We start from the raw sequence: 15597 nt of genomic DNA, 5'->3' as shown, positions 1-15597 counted from the left end.
AAAATGAAGAGCAGGAGGCAATTGTGAGAATAAGATTGTTCTGGAAACTAAGGGTATAAAATGTGTGCAAACACCCATAAAATTGTGTCACTGGAAAATGTCATGTATCAGTTTACTCTAGAAACAGTCTTCACCTTGATTTTCTCAAAAAGTATATTAAGTACATTGAGTTTACAGCTGGGACTATCCCAAGTTTCAGGGTTACTGTAAGTCTTCGTAGTAACTGGTATACTTGCATTACTAACTTCATGCTGCTTGTCCTCTAATTAGAATTGCACCTTTGTAACTCAAATTCCTAAATGGTCTTATAAATAAATAATAAATAAATAAATACATACATACATACGTACATCATACATACATACCAATCTGGAGCCAGATATTGGGGTGAATGCTGAAAAACCAGAGAAACAGAACAAGCCACAGCCAACCTCACCTCACCAACTCCTCAGCTGATCCTGTTTCCATGAATCCTTAGACTGAAAGCCTCTGAGTCCTCACCCCTGAGGGTCTCAGTTGAAATACTTTAAAGCCTCTAGTTCCTGGTCTTCATGCCTTATATTCCTTTCTGCTTCCTGCCATCACTTCCTGGAATTAAAGGTGTGTGCCCTCACACCTGGCTCTGTTCCCAGTGTGGACTTGAACTCACAGAGATCCACACTAATCTCTGCCTCCAGAGTGACAGGATTAAAGGCATGTGTGCCACCATTGACTGGCCTCTATGTCTGATCTAGTGGCTGGCTCCGTCCTCTGATCTCCAGATAAGTTTTATTTGTTAGAGCACAAATAAAATATCACCACACACCTTAACTGATGATAACCACACTTGAAATTATTGGGACATGTACTTTGGCTAACAAAATAAAAAGTTAATAGTGTTTCCAATATTTCAGTAAAGTAACAGGAATTTTAACTCTCAGTACAACTCCTGTAAATTCATTTGTGCTTATCAAACATTTGACATGTGAGATTTTGTTTCATCCTTGTGTATATGATTCAAAACTAAGAAAAATATTTTAGAAGAGCATTTTATCTTTCAATAAGTGGAAATGTAGTGCTAACTGGTTCCATTCCATCCATCCATGTAAGTCATTATCTACAACAAACACATCTGTCTTATGAATGAATATGTTATTATTATTGTTTTGCCTTAAATAATGAAAAATTGAATTATCTCCAAGGTATTTATTTACTAGACTTTTATTAATGAAGTAAGTTTTACTGTGGTTTTCTCCCTTTGGTTTACAATAGATCACATATTTGGATTTCCTATTGGAAAACAATGTGTCCTCCATTTGTTTAGAGACGGACTTGAGTCTTTAGGACTGGATTTGTTCTTTGAGGCCTGGACTACCATCTGAATGGGAAGCTCTCATCTAAACAGCATATTAAACCACAGCACTTACTGAAAAAAATGTTATCAGCACAGAGATATGGAGCCTCATTGTATCCATAAACACTTATCTAAAGTACATTTTATGGCTAAATATCTGTTCTTTCATCCAAAATTCCTATTCAACAATTTTATTCATGTCTGATTTCTGATCTTGAAGATTAAATAAGAAAGTGTGTTTGTCTCTTACTTTGCTTCTTGTTGATAGATAAGTGAACATGTACAACAAGAAAACACTCAAATTATATGATAATATCTTTAGGAATCATTTCTCATAAATAACACTAGTGTTTATCAATGTTTGTGTCTTAAAATACATCCAACATACAACCAATGATTGGTTTAACTTGAGGTCCAAGCCTGGAGAGACCTGGATGGCCAGGCACCAGAAGCTGGGTGGCCTAGAGACCAAGGGTAGAATCAAACATGACTGTTAAAACAAAAGTCAACAAAATGATTCCTGTAGTCATAGAATAGTGCCTAGCCCAATTGTCATCAAGGAGACTTCCTCCAGCAGCTCATGGGAGCAGATGCAGAGACCCACAGCTAAACATTAGAGAATCCCAAAGAGGGTAAGGAAGTATTGTTGGAGCCAGAGGGGTTGAGGATACCAGGAGGATATATCCCACAGAATGAAATAAGCAGGGCTCTTAGGGGCTCACAGAGACTGGAGAGACAAACAAGGAGCCTGCATGGGTCTGAGCTAGGTCCTCTGTATACCTGCTGTGATTATTAAGCTTGGGGTGTGGTAGAACTCTTAACAGTTGGAGTGAGGGTATCTCTGACTCTCTGCTGCTCTTGGGATTCTCTTCCTCCTACTGGGTTGCCTTCTACAGCCTTGATATGAAGTTTTATGCCTAGCCTTATTGTATCTTGTTATGCCATGTTTGGTTGATATCCCTGGGAGCCCTGTTCATTTCTGAAGGTAATCATCAGAGGAGCAGTGGATCTGGGAAAGGGGGATCTGGGAGGAGTGAAGGTCAGGATATATTGTGTGAGAGAATAATAAATCAAAAGAAAAAAGAATAAAAAATATTTGACAAACCCTCATAAAAACTTAACAAAATCAAATGGCATGGGATTTTTTTCAATGTCTTATTTAATAACCAGTGTTCTGTTCTCTATGATCTAGACATACTTCCTATAATTATCATAAATTGACAATTAATTCTATTTAAGTGGTCCAATTCATGAGTCCCATATATGTCTCTTACCATTTCCTACTATCCATATTTAACTTTGCTTTTTCCCTGTGTAAGGAACTCACTTTTCTCCTTGAGGATTAATTATACCACATGTACTAAGATCTGACTCTGTTTCTAGCCCTCTGGATTGACTTCTAATGATAAATGATTTCAACATTTTTTCCCTGAAATTGCCTAATACAGTAATCATTCTAAACATTGTTTAAAATTAAAACTTTGTGGTTCCATTTTTCAGAAAACTGAAGAAGGTTTTAGCCAAACATAACTGCTGTGTCTAGATAAATCAGTTATAAAATAGAAAGGATGCTCTATATAGTGCTGGAAGTCTGGGGGCCTGGTCACCAACATAAAAACTTTGAGCTGCAGTACACATTTACATTTCTTCTTGCCTTGCATCTGTTCTTTGTGGCTTATAGTAATTGACTATGAAAAGAAGAGAGTGGGAACACCGTAAAGAGAGAGGCACCATTCACTTGGGTGTCTGAAGTGAAAGCACAGTAATGTCTTGTCTGTAGAGGTGTCATCCAATTTAAGATTCCACAGAAAGAAAACGTAAGTGCTCAAAGCACATTTTGAAACATTTTGAAAGAATTGTTTTTAGTTTTAAAAGTATAATGTAATCACAGCATTTCTCCCCTCTGTTTCCTCTCTCCAAGTCCTCCCACCCACCCCTACCTACTCTCCTTCAAATATGTATGAAAATGCATATACTTATATATTCCTCATTATAACCTGTTCAGTCTCTATGCTGTTACTTGGTTTTGCTTGTTGGTTTGTCTGTTTTTCAGGGATAACTAATTGTCACTTAACAACCAGGTGATGTGCACTTCTCTGGAGAAGACCATGTCTCTAGGTCCAAAATTGTCTCAGTTGCCTATAGTTCTTTGTTTATGACTGAGTTCTCATGGGCCTTCTTGTTTCACTTAGGCATATTCATTGGTGTTATCCTTGTTCAGCTCACATTTGGGCAGTCATGTTGCTGAGACATTATGGGTGTAGCTTCTAATGTCAATCAAAACTGATAAAAGCTCTAAATTGCAGGCAGAGGGTTAAAATATAGCTGTCTCCTGCAAGGAAAACCCTCAGTAGCATGCTCTGTGGTGAAAAATGGAAATGAATTATTTATCTGACCTTAGCTGAAATGGAGAAAATCAAAAGCAATTTATCTATTTTCTAATTTCCCATGTGTTTTATTAAAATATAACTTCTATTTTTGTCTTGAATAATTAATATGTACTTTTATGCAACCTCTGATGACTCTCTACCATGCTTTACAAATATACTGTTGACAGGTCATTTATAGTATTCTCTCAGAGAGCAGAGAGAGGAACAGCATAGGTCTGTAGATTTCCTTACCTTACTAGTCAAACTATTTCCCTTAGGAAAATGTCTAGTTCAAGAAATAATTAAATATGTATAGATATAGGATGAGCACACACACACACACACACACACACACACACACACACGTAAATAAATATAAAAAAATAAAGACAAAAGTAATTTATAGAAATACAATGGATATTAAACCCCTTTTCCTTTCAGTTTGTGGAAAATAGATGGTTACTTTCATACAATCGTGACTTAAATTTTAATGTGTATCATATCACACACATAAGATTTTGTAAGAAATAAAAGAGGGTTCTGATCACTCTTAATTGTAGTGGTATTGTGTTTCCCAAAATATTGTATACCCTAATAAACTTATCTGGAGTCAGAGAACAGGACAGCCACAATATTAAACAGAGGATAGGCAGTGGTAGCACATGCCTTTAATCCCAGCATTCCAGAGGCAGAAATCCATGTGTTCAAGGATACAGCCAAGCATGGTGACTCACGCCTTTAATCCCAGAAAGTGAGCCTTTAATCCCAGAGAGTGAGGCAGAAAGCAGAAAGATATATAAGACGTGAGGACCAGAAACTAGAAGCATTTGGCTGGTTAAGCATTTGGCTGGTTAAGCTTTCAGGCTTCTAACAACACAGTTCATCTGAGAGCCATTCGGATATGAGGACACAGAGGCTTCCAATCTGAGGAGACAAGACCAGCTGAGAAGTTGGCCAGGTGAGATTAACTGTGGCTTGTTCTGTCTCTTTGACCATCCAGCATTTCACCCCAGTAACTGGCCCTGGGTTTGATTTTATTAATAAGACTCTCTAAGATTCATGCTACACTTAATGTCTTCTAAAATTGAAACTATGCAGGACAAAGAAGGTTAAGTGGAGTTTCCTGGCTAACCTCTAAACAAATGCTGCCATGAGAAATGAGTAAACAACAAATATTTCCAGCACTTATCATTTGCCTAACTTGGACAAGTTCATCCCCTCAGTGAGGCCATTAGCCTCTACCCATACATGCTCATATTTATAAATGGGTTGAAAAGATGGGGTGACAATTCAGTCAATAACCTTTGACACAAATTCAGACAAATCTTGTGCTCCTCACAATGACAAATTACTCTAGAAAATTAAGTGTCGAAAGCACCACAATGTGATGATGATTGATCGTTTGATTCTTGCAAGTCTGCTGTGCGTTAGAGTAACAGCCTCCTTTGGACACAGATGGCACTCACAGGAAAGAGCAATAGAGTTCTCATCTCAGCTGAAAGCAGCAGATGAATTTTTATAGGATAACAGGGATGATGATTCTTTTTATTGAGAGAAAATGCTCCTGTTTAGCTAATGCCTCTTTAAGATGCTGTGTCAGCTGAGAAAAAGACCATACATTCAAACATTGCACCATCACTTCTAAGTGAGCTGACCAAAGACAGTGTGTGCCTCTAGCCTGATCTTGTAAAACAAAGTTGGCTGTGAGAAACCTTTATTTAACTTTTACATATTTTACTGATATAATGGATTTAAATATTTTTAATTTGCATGTAGTATTTTCATAGTAAAGTATGCTAGATTCAAATGTTCTGCAAAATAAAAAACAAATAATAGCTTATAAGCTAAATTGCATTAGAAAATTCAGTCTATTTGAAATTCAAGTAAGGATGTCAAAGGGCACGCGAACTGTTTCAAGCAAAATATATACAAAATTGTCATTTTGGAGTTTCTACAATCTATTATTTGTTTGATTTCATGTAAATACTTCCAAATGCCAAATCCATTATAAAGCCAGTCATGTATGAAATGTTTGAGGATTTGGACTGTTGTTTCCTCTAAGAGGTCCTCAGAGGTTAAGTGAAGCACTACATTAGCAGATCTGATGTTACTTGCACATGTACAGTGGAAAAGAAGTGATGGGGCTGAGGGCAGAGAGAAGTCTACAAGTCTGGTAGAGTGGAGGGCTTCCTGGAAGCTTATATGAAAGGTGGAGGCCAAGGAAGGACAGAAATTATGGATAAACAACCGCTCTGGAAGACATCTGGCCAGGTCACTGGAGAATGGACAGGACAGAGAAGACCTTCTAGGAGGGACGCAGAGATGATCCCTAAGTAATGAGAGAAAATCTCTTTCAGGAAACAGAAAGGGCATGATTGCTGCACATATGTAATGACTCTTAACCAAAGGAGTGAGATCTTTATTGCAATCTTTCAATGATGCAAAGAAATTCAGTGGTTGTCACCAGGAACCATGAAGTCATTTTTGACAGTTGGCTACCTCCATCACCTTTGGGAGACTGGTGGCAAGACTGTTTTGGCAGGATGATAAAAATGGGTGCCTTTGGAAACATCTGTTCCCTTAGGCACTTGATTCTCACTTTACATTCAGTCAGAATAAAAAAGGAATTCTTATTATGAAAATAGCCACATACAGGAAATAATGAAGCTTTAAGATGGGTTAGATCAAGGTGGAAACTTGAGATCCATATACAACACACAGGGCCACTGTTACAATGTTGAGGCTCCAGCCTGAAGTCAGACACTTATGGACTTCATGGTCTCTTGGCTTTAATCACCAGAGTACCTTGGGTATTATAACCCCAAGTTACTTAGGGATTTAATGCTGCTCTTCATTTATCCTTTCCAATTTGCTCTCTCATCAAGTCCTTTACACATCTGGGTCAGGCTACTGCCTAAGACCAGGTCTGGGTCCAAGGTCCTACCACAGTTGTGGTGTGTAATGATGTCTGTGGCCCACGTTGCCACCAAAGACCACACTGATGCCCAGGGTAAGGACTGCAACCTGTGCGCATGAGTTGTGCTCCTGCGGGGAACATGCTGATCTGGGTGGCCGGTATGGCCACTGGGGCCATGGAGATGTCTGGGTCAGGCAGCTTCCTAGAGTCATGTCTGGGTCCATGTCCTAGTTGCCATAGTCTGGGGCGATTCCATGGCTCCTGTTACCATCGAGGGCTCTGGAGATGCCCAGGGTCTATTCCACCTGGGTACTATATTAGTACCCAAGGCCATTTGCTGTCACTGGGGCCATATAGATCTGGGCCTGTGCTACCACTGGGACCATGGTGACATCCAGGCCCAAGCTGCTGCCAAGGGCCATGTCACTCATTACCACCTGCAGCAGGTGAGAGAGCTGGACCCAGCTGGGGTCCTGAAAGTGAGAGAACTAGCCTTGACCCTCTCACCAGCCGCAGCACACAGGAGAGCAGGCCCTGCACCCCACCTGGGCAGCACCCTAGAGCTGACCCTGTTGTTGGGGGTGAAGGAGAACCAACCCTAAGGGCTTGAGAGCAAGAGAGCTCACCGCACCCCCTCCATATCTCCCATCAGCATTCGGAAGAGATGGCTCTGGACCTCTCCTGGGCAAAACTGTAGAGGGGGCCCTGGTGGTATGTGTGTGGGTGACCTGGAATTGAGGACCCAAGAGCAAGAGAACGGGCTTCATTGGATGAGCTAGCTGAGGCAGTGCTGGAGAGCTTGCCCAGTGAAGATGAGGGAAAGCTGGAGGGCTGACTTCCATTAGTTACTGGATAAAGGCTCTGTGATGACAATTAGGGTAGTCATCAATTAGATTACAGTAGATGGCCAGTTCAGATACCCTCTCCACTATTGCTAGGGGTCTTAGCTGGGGTCCTCCTTGTGGATTTCTGGGAGTTTCTCTGACACCAGGTTTCTCCCTAGCCCTCCATCCAGCCCCCAAACCTCCTCCTGTACCTAGCCCACCCAACCTGCTCCCCAAGTTCCCATTCTCCTACCCATCGATCCTTGCCCCAAGTTTACCTAAGAGATCTCTTGTTCTTTAAGCATGTGGTCCCTGGTAGGTTGCTTGCGCTCCGAGGGATGGCCCTACACCCAAGCATATATCAGAAGCACTAACTGGATTATTCAGATGTTTTTAAAAGAAGGCGTGAAGTTAGAAAAGAGATGTGCTGATAACAGTCTGAGAGAAGTGGAAAAGGGAAGTGGAGGAATTGACATAATCAAATTATGTTGAGCATCACACACACACACAAACACACATGTACACACTCAACTAAAAGAAGCTGAGAAAAAGGGCAATTTACATTAGGCACAAAGTTATAGGAACATTCTCTCTTGCAAAAAATAAGGATCTGTAGTGAGAGTAGCTAAGCTAGGTCTCTGAAAGGGTCAGTTCAGTAAGTGAATAAAACTGCTAATTTAAACCTCATCGAATGACTGATAATTTGATAATCTACTTTGCTGCAAATGTAGGACAGAGCAGCTCAGGAAGACCCTAAAAATCAATGGTGTCATAAACTTTCCCAAAGCACTTTGCTTTTGATAGTCTTTATAAGGAGACATTGTCTAAGACAAAATTTTATGTATAACCAGTTTATATATTTACACATATAAATTATATATATGTAATTCAAAATACCTTAAATTCACAGTCACAAACTTGAAAAACATTTGCAAATAAAGGGAACTTTAAGAGAAGCGTGCGAATGTATTGCATTCATTCAGAGATTTATGTTCACATGCCAGTGCCTACTAGAGAGTGTTCACCATCAAAGAAGCTGAATAGTCAAATGCACACAGTGGTCTAGCCAATTGCCTAGTTGTGTCAGTCAACTCTTGTCCTTAGACATTTCAGACATCTCTTAGCAAGAGTCTTGACCCACATATACTGTGACAGGGCTAAGATTTATACTTGTGCTGAACTGCAGGAGGTCCCACTCACTGAGACTAATCTGCTTATTAGTAAAACAAAGATAGATTTTTCAGCCCCAATATGCTATCATCTTTCAAACCACTCAATTAGATGACAGGTTATTTTCACAGGACTACCTACCCTAAAAGGGCAGCTATTCATCTTGATAGGATAAACATGTTCTAAACATGCATTTTCTTTTCTTCTTCCCAGGGCTTTAGGCTTCCTTCAGAGAAAGCACACTAGGGCAGTCAAGAAGTGATGGTACTACATGATCTGGAATGAAAAATTAATTGAAGAAAGAGCTACTCTTCAACTCAATGTCCAGAGCTTCCAGGGTGAATATAGGTGATGATGTAGGGTGATGCTTAAGAAAACTGGAAATGGACAGTGGGCAGTTGTCCTAAATGAGCTGTCCATTCAGAATGGGAGAAATAAAATCCTCAAAGGAGGAAGCTTCTTCAGGAAGATAAAAAGAACACAAAAAGTATATACACAGTGCTTAATGTTTATTATAAAAACGTTATCAGAAAATAGGCTACAAACTGTATATTTGTGTATTTGCTATAAAATACACAGAGCAACATTTATTTAAATATCTTAGCAAGTAATACATCAACACTAATAATTCTTTACATAAATTTATTATAATTATTTTATGTTTATAACTGCCTTACTCTTAGGTAGATTTGATAAGTTTAGTTCAATAAAATATTTTTTGCATTATTTCCAATTTTACTGTGATTCAGCAAAGTTGAAATTCATTTTATTTTTGCCTGTTTTAGAACATAATTACCATCTCTGAGTGCTTAAATAACTTGTTAAAAATATCTATTATCCTGTGTCACATTCCCAAGTATAAAAATGGTTCTTCGAGGTGATTGTAAGTAATTCCTTTTCCATTTCTATTTTTTCAGCCTTCCTGAAATGTGATCATGTTGATTTTATAATGAAAATGAGTTAGTAAGATAAGAAAAGAACAGACTCATACAATAGATATTCATTGAATTTTCAAGTGAAATAGAACAAAAAAATTGTAGTTGAGAATCCTCTGGTTTTATTTTAAAGAGAACAGATTAAATTTCATGGTAGGAAATTGAGTCCTCGGCCTAAATTGTCCATCCAATATTAAGTAAGCACGTCATTTCACTCCTTGATCTAGTATGTAGAAATCACTGTGTTTAACAACTTAGGCATCTATGCTTTTAGAGGTGACTGAAGAGATCCTCACCTAGTATTTTAGTTCTTATGTGACAAACACATCTTTAGAGTGGAAGAAAAATACCCTTTCAAGGACAAGAGGAAATTAGTGTCATGATAAAAATGTCACATCCCTCATTTGCATTGGTAACTTTTAGGTCTTTTCCCTTTATTATATAAAGGGCATTGAGGACATTTTTGATATCAAAGAAAAATAAAAAAAGATTGTTTTAAAGTCTCTGCAGAAGCAGCCTCATTCTTATAAATACCTCACCTTATTCACCAAGAAAATTAAATACAAGAATAAGAAGGAAAGAGAAGATACACAGTATTGGTAGACACCATTCCTCCTGCTGGAAAACTACACATGAATTGACTAAGGAAAATGTGGCAAGCCCAAGCAAGAGATTCCATTCAGCTATAAAGCATGAAATAGTGTCATTAAAATAATAGACACTGGCCGGGCGGTGGTGGTGGTGGTGGTGGTGGTGCACGCCTTTAATCCCAGCACTCGGGAGGCAGAGCCAGGCAGATCTCTGTGAGTTCGAGGCCAGGCTGGTCTACAAAGTGAGTTCCAGGAAAGGCGCAAAACTACAGAGAAACCCTGTCTCGAAAAACCAAAAAAAAAAAAAAAAAAAAAAAAAAAAAATAGACACAACTAGATTTGATCATGTTAAAAAAATAAGCCTGACTGAGAAAGACCTAGAATCCAGGAAGTGTGTGTGTGTGTGTGTGTGTGTGTGTGTGTGTGTGTGTGTGTATGTGAGCATTTATGTAACTTATAATATTAAATGATTAAATGATGGCTAAAAGTAAATTAAACACCACCAATGTTAGAATGAATTACACAGAAACATGCAGAAAGAAAAAAATCATTTCCTTCCAGATACTTAGCACTTGAGACTAAAAACCTGCAATTCACAGCCATCTCATGAGATCCACTGAGTGGCACAAGTCAGGAAAATCATATGATTCTCCATTAACTGATGAATTTTCTTCTTTCTTCCCCACACTAATAGTTTTGGAGAAGTGTTCAATGTTGACAGAAGATATCTAGCTATTAAAGTGTTTGAGCAAATTTTTGATATAAATACAATATTTTAGAAAGTAAAATAAGCTCTACATTAACTGTTCATTGAATCAAAAGAATGTCAACTCTGAGAGCCATATTTGAGAGATGTCTTAATTAGTGTGCAACTCCCAACATTGATCAGGGATGCTTCTTTTTGATGCGGAAGATATTTAATATAGAAATTCACAACAGGTCAAAATGTAGAGAAATGACTATACATTGCTAATTACTAAGTGGGATTCTGTATCATCATATATCATAAGACTCAGGAAACATCTTGGGAAAGAAGGTAGATGGATTATAAGAAGGCTGAAGAACTGGAGGATTGCCATGAAGGGACTTCTGTGAACTAGTGTTTTCTGGACATGACAGAAATATCACACCCATTAACTCTCACCTACTACTGCTGCCTTCAAAAGAACTGCCCAAGCATCTTGCTCCGGACTTCCCTTTTGGAACACTGGTGAGTACCCTTCCTTGCCCCAGACCCCATCCCTGGGCACCAGCCACTCCAGGGAAGACCTGCCCAACTTGGCCCCAGGTTCTGGCCACCGGGAAGGTTCCCTGCTAGCCCCACAGGGAAGGATACCCTTCTCCAAGACCCCTGGCAGACCCTGCAGTCTCCACCCCCCCTGCCCCCATGCCCGTCTGCCTGAGCCCCAAGCCTCTTCCTGAGACTTAGAGGCCGGCCCCCAGCTCCCATCTTGCCCCAGACTTCCCTTTTGGAACACAGGTGAGTGCCCTTCCTTGTCCCAGACCCCATCCCTGGGCACCAGCCACTCCAGGGAAGACCTGCCCAACTTGGCCCCAGGTTCTGGCCACCTGGCAGGTTCCCTGCTAGCCCCACTAGGAAGGATCCCCTTCTCCAAGATCCCTGGCAGACCCTGCAAGTCTCCACGCCCTGCCCCCACGCCCGTCCGCCTGAGCCCCAAGCCTCTTCCTGAGACTTAGAGCCCGGCCCCCAGCTCCCATCTTGCTCCGGACTTCCCTTTTGGAACACTGGTCTGTCTGAACCAAGTGTGCGGATAAGGCCAAGAACGAACCACAAGGAGATGGGCAGACGTCAAGGCAGAAACATATACAACAAAATGAATAGCAATACAGCATCACCAGGCCCTAGCCCTCCTCCAACACCTAGACCTGAACATCAGAAATTGGAAGAAGCAGAAGAAAACAGCCTTATGAATGACATCATGAAGAAGCTAGAGGTTTGTGTAGAGGAAAAGACAAAAAAATGTGAAGAACGCTGTAAACAACTAGAGGAAAGGGCAAACAAATTAGAAGAAATCAATAAAGTCCTGGAAGAAAACAATAAAATACTGAGAGAAAATCAAGAAAAATCAATGAAACAAATGAAGGAAACAGTCCAAGACCTGAAAAGGGAAATAGAAAAAATGAAGAAGACACAAACAGAGGGAATGCTGGAAATAGAAAATCTGAGAAAACGATTGGGAACTTCAGATGCAAGTATAATCAACAGAATGCAAGAGATGGAAGAGAGGATCTCTAGCGTTGAAGATACAGTAGAAGAAATACATTCATCAGTCAAAGAAAACACTAAAGCCAACAAAGTCATGAACCAAAATGTCCAAGAAATTTGGGACACCATGAAAAGACCAAACCTAAGAATAATAGGGGTCGAAGAAGGAGAACAATATCAACTCAAGGGCACAGAAAATATATTCAACAAGATCATAGAAGAAAACTTTCCCAACTTAAAGAAGGAAATGCTTATGAAGATACAAGAAGCTTATAGAACACCAAACAGACTAGACCCCCAAAAAAAGTCCCCTCGCCACATAATAGTTAAACAACTAAACATACAGAATAAAGAAAGAATATTAAGAGCAGCAAAGGAAAAAGGCCAAGTGACATATAAAGGCAAACCCATTAGAATAACACCCGATTTCTCAATGGAGACTTTGAAAGCCAGAAGAACCTGGACAGATGTAATGCAGACACTAAGAGACCATGGATGTCAGCCTAGACTAATATACCCAGCAAAACTTTCAATCACCATAGATGGAGTGAACAAGACATTCCATGACAAAGCCAGATTTAAACAATACTTATCCACAAACCCAGCCCTACAGAAAGCACTAGAAGGAAAATTCCAACCTAAGGAAGTCAGATACACCCTCGAAAACACAGGCAACAGATAAAGCCACAGCAGTAAACCCCAACGTATAGAAGTACCCACACATCACCACCAAAAAATAACAGGAATGAACAATCACTGGTCATTAATTTCCCTCAATATCAATGGACTTAATTCACCTATAAAAAGACATAGGCTTACAGAATGGATACGAAAGCAGGACCCATCTTTCTGCTGCATACAAGAAACACATCTCAAATTCAAAGATAGACACTACCTAAAAATAAAAGGCTGGGAAAAGACTTTCCAATCAAATGGTCTTAAGAAACAAGCGGGTGTAGCCATCCTGATATCCAGCAAAATAGACTTCAAACTAAAATCAATCAAAAGAGATCAAGAAGGGCATTACATACTCATCACAGGAAAGATCCACCAAGATGAAGTCTCAATTCTGAATATTTATGCCCCAAACACAGGGGCACCCACATATGTAAAAGAAACATTACTAAAGCTTAAATCACATATAAAACCCCACACATTAATAGTGGGAGACCTCAACACCACACTTTCACCACTGGACAGATCTCCCAAATTGAAACTTAACAGAGAAATAAAGGACTTAACTAATGTCATGACTCAAATGAACTTAATCGATATCTACAGAACATTCCATCCTAACAAAAAAGAATATACCTTCTTCTCAGCACCCCATGGAACCTTCTCTAAAATCGACCACATACTTGGCCACAAAACAAATCTAAACAGATACAAAACAATTGGAATAACCTCCTGTGTTCTATCAGACCACCATGGTCTAAAGTTGGATTTCAACAACAACAAAAACTACAGAAAACCTGCAATCTCATGGAAACTGAATAATACCCAACTGAATCACCAATGGGTTAAGGAAGAAATAAAGAAAGAAATTAAAGACTTCCTAGAGATCAATGAAAATGAAGACACCACATATCCAAATTTATGGGACACTATGAAAGCAGTACTAAGAGGGAAATTCATAGCACTAAATGCCCACATAAATAAGTTGGAGAAATCTCACACTAGAGACTTAACAGCATACCTGAAAGCTCTAGAACAAGAAGAAGCACAGTCTCCCAGGAAAAATAGATGCCAGGAAATTATCAAAGTGAGAGCTGAAATCAATAAAATAGAAACAAAGAGAACAATACAAAAAATTAATGAAACAAGGAGTTGGTTCTTTGAGAAAATCAACAAGATAGACAAGCCCTTATCCAAACTAACCAAAAGACAGAGCGAGAGCATCCAAATCAACAAAATCAGAAATGAAAAGGGGGACATAACAACAGACATTGAGGAAATCCAGAGAATCATCAGGTCATACTTCAAAAACCTCTATTCGACAAAACTGGAAAACCTAAAAGAAATGGATAACTTTCTGGATAGGTACCACATACCTAAGTTAAATCAAGACCAGATAAACTATTTAAATAGTCCAATAACCCCTAACGAAATAGAAACAGTCATTAAAAGTCTCCCAACCAAAAAAAGCCCAGGACCAGATGGTTTCAGCGCAGAATTCTACCAGATCTTCAAAGAAGAGGTAATACCAATACTCTCTAAATTGTTCCACACAATAGAAACAGAAGGAACTTACCAAACTCCTTCTACGAGGCTACAATTACCCTAATTCCTAAACCAAACAAGGATACAACAAAGAAAGAGAACTACAGACCGATCTCCCTCATGAACATTGATGCAAAAATACTCAATAAAATACTGGCAAACAGACTCCAAGAACACATCAAAACAATTATCCACCATGATCAAGTAGGATTCATTCCAGGGATGCAAGGGTGGTTCAACATACGAAAGTCCGTCAATGTAATACACCATATAAACAAACTCAAAGAAAAAAACCATATGATCATCTCACTGGATGCAGAAAAGGCATTTGACAAAATCCAACACCCCTTCATGATAAAGGTATTGGAGTGATCAGGAATACAGGGAACATACCTAAACATAATAAAGGCAATTTACAGCAAGCCAACAGCCAACATCAAATTAAATGGAGAGAAACTCAAAGCAATTCCACTAAAATCAGGAATGAGGCAAGGCTGTCCACTCTCCCCATACTTATTCAATATAGTACTTGAAGTTCTAGTCAGAGCAATAACACAACATAAGGAGATTAAGGGGATACAAATTGGAAAGGAAGAAGTCAAGCTTTCCCGATTTGCAGATGACATGATAGTATACTTGAGCGACCCCAAAGATTCCACCAAGGAACTGATACAGCTTATAAACACCTTCAGCAACATAGCAGGATTCAAGATCAACTCAAAAAAATCAGTAGCCCTCCTATATACAATGGACAAAGATGCGGAGAAGGAAATCAGAGATACATCACCCTTTACTATAGCCACAAATGACATAAAATACCTTGGGGTAACACTAACCAAGCAAGTGAAGGACCTATATGACAAGAACTTTAAGTCCCTGAAAAAAGAAATTGAAGAAGATGTCAGAAAATGGAAAGATCTCCCATGCTCATGGATAGGCAGGACTAACATAGTAAAAATGGCAATCTTACCAAAAGCAATCTACAGATTCAATGCAATCCCCATCAAAATAC

Source organism: Peromyscus californicus, unplaced genomic scaffold (genome assembly GCF_007827085.1).
Source record: "Peromyscus californicus insignis strain IS unplaced genomic scaffold, ASM782708v3 Scaffold_13__1_contigs__length_99412109, whole genome shotgun sequence".
Lineage (NCBI taxonomy): Eukaryota > Metazoa > Chordata > Mammalia > Rodentia > Cricetidae > Peromyscus > Peromyscus californicus.
This window is presented reverse-complemented; position numbering follows the sequence as displayed.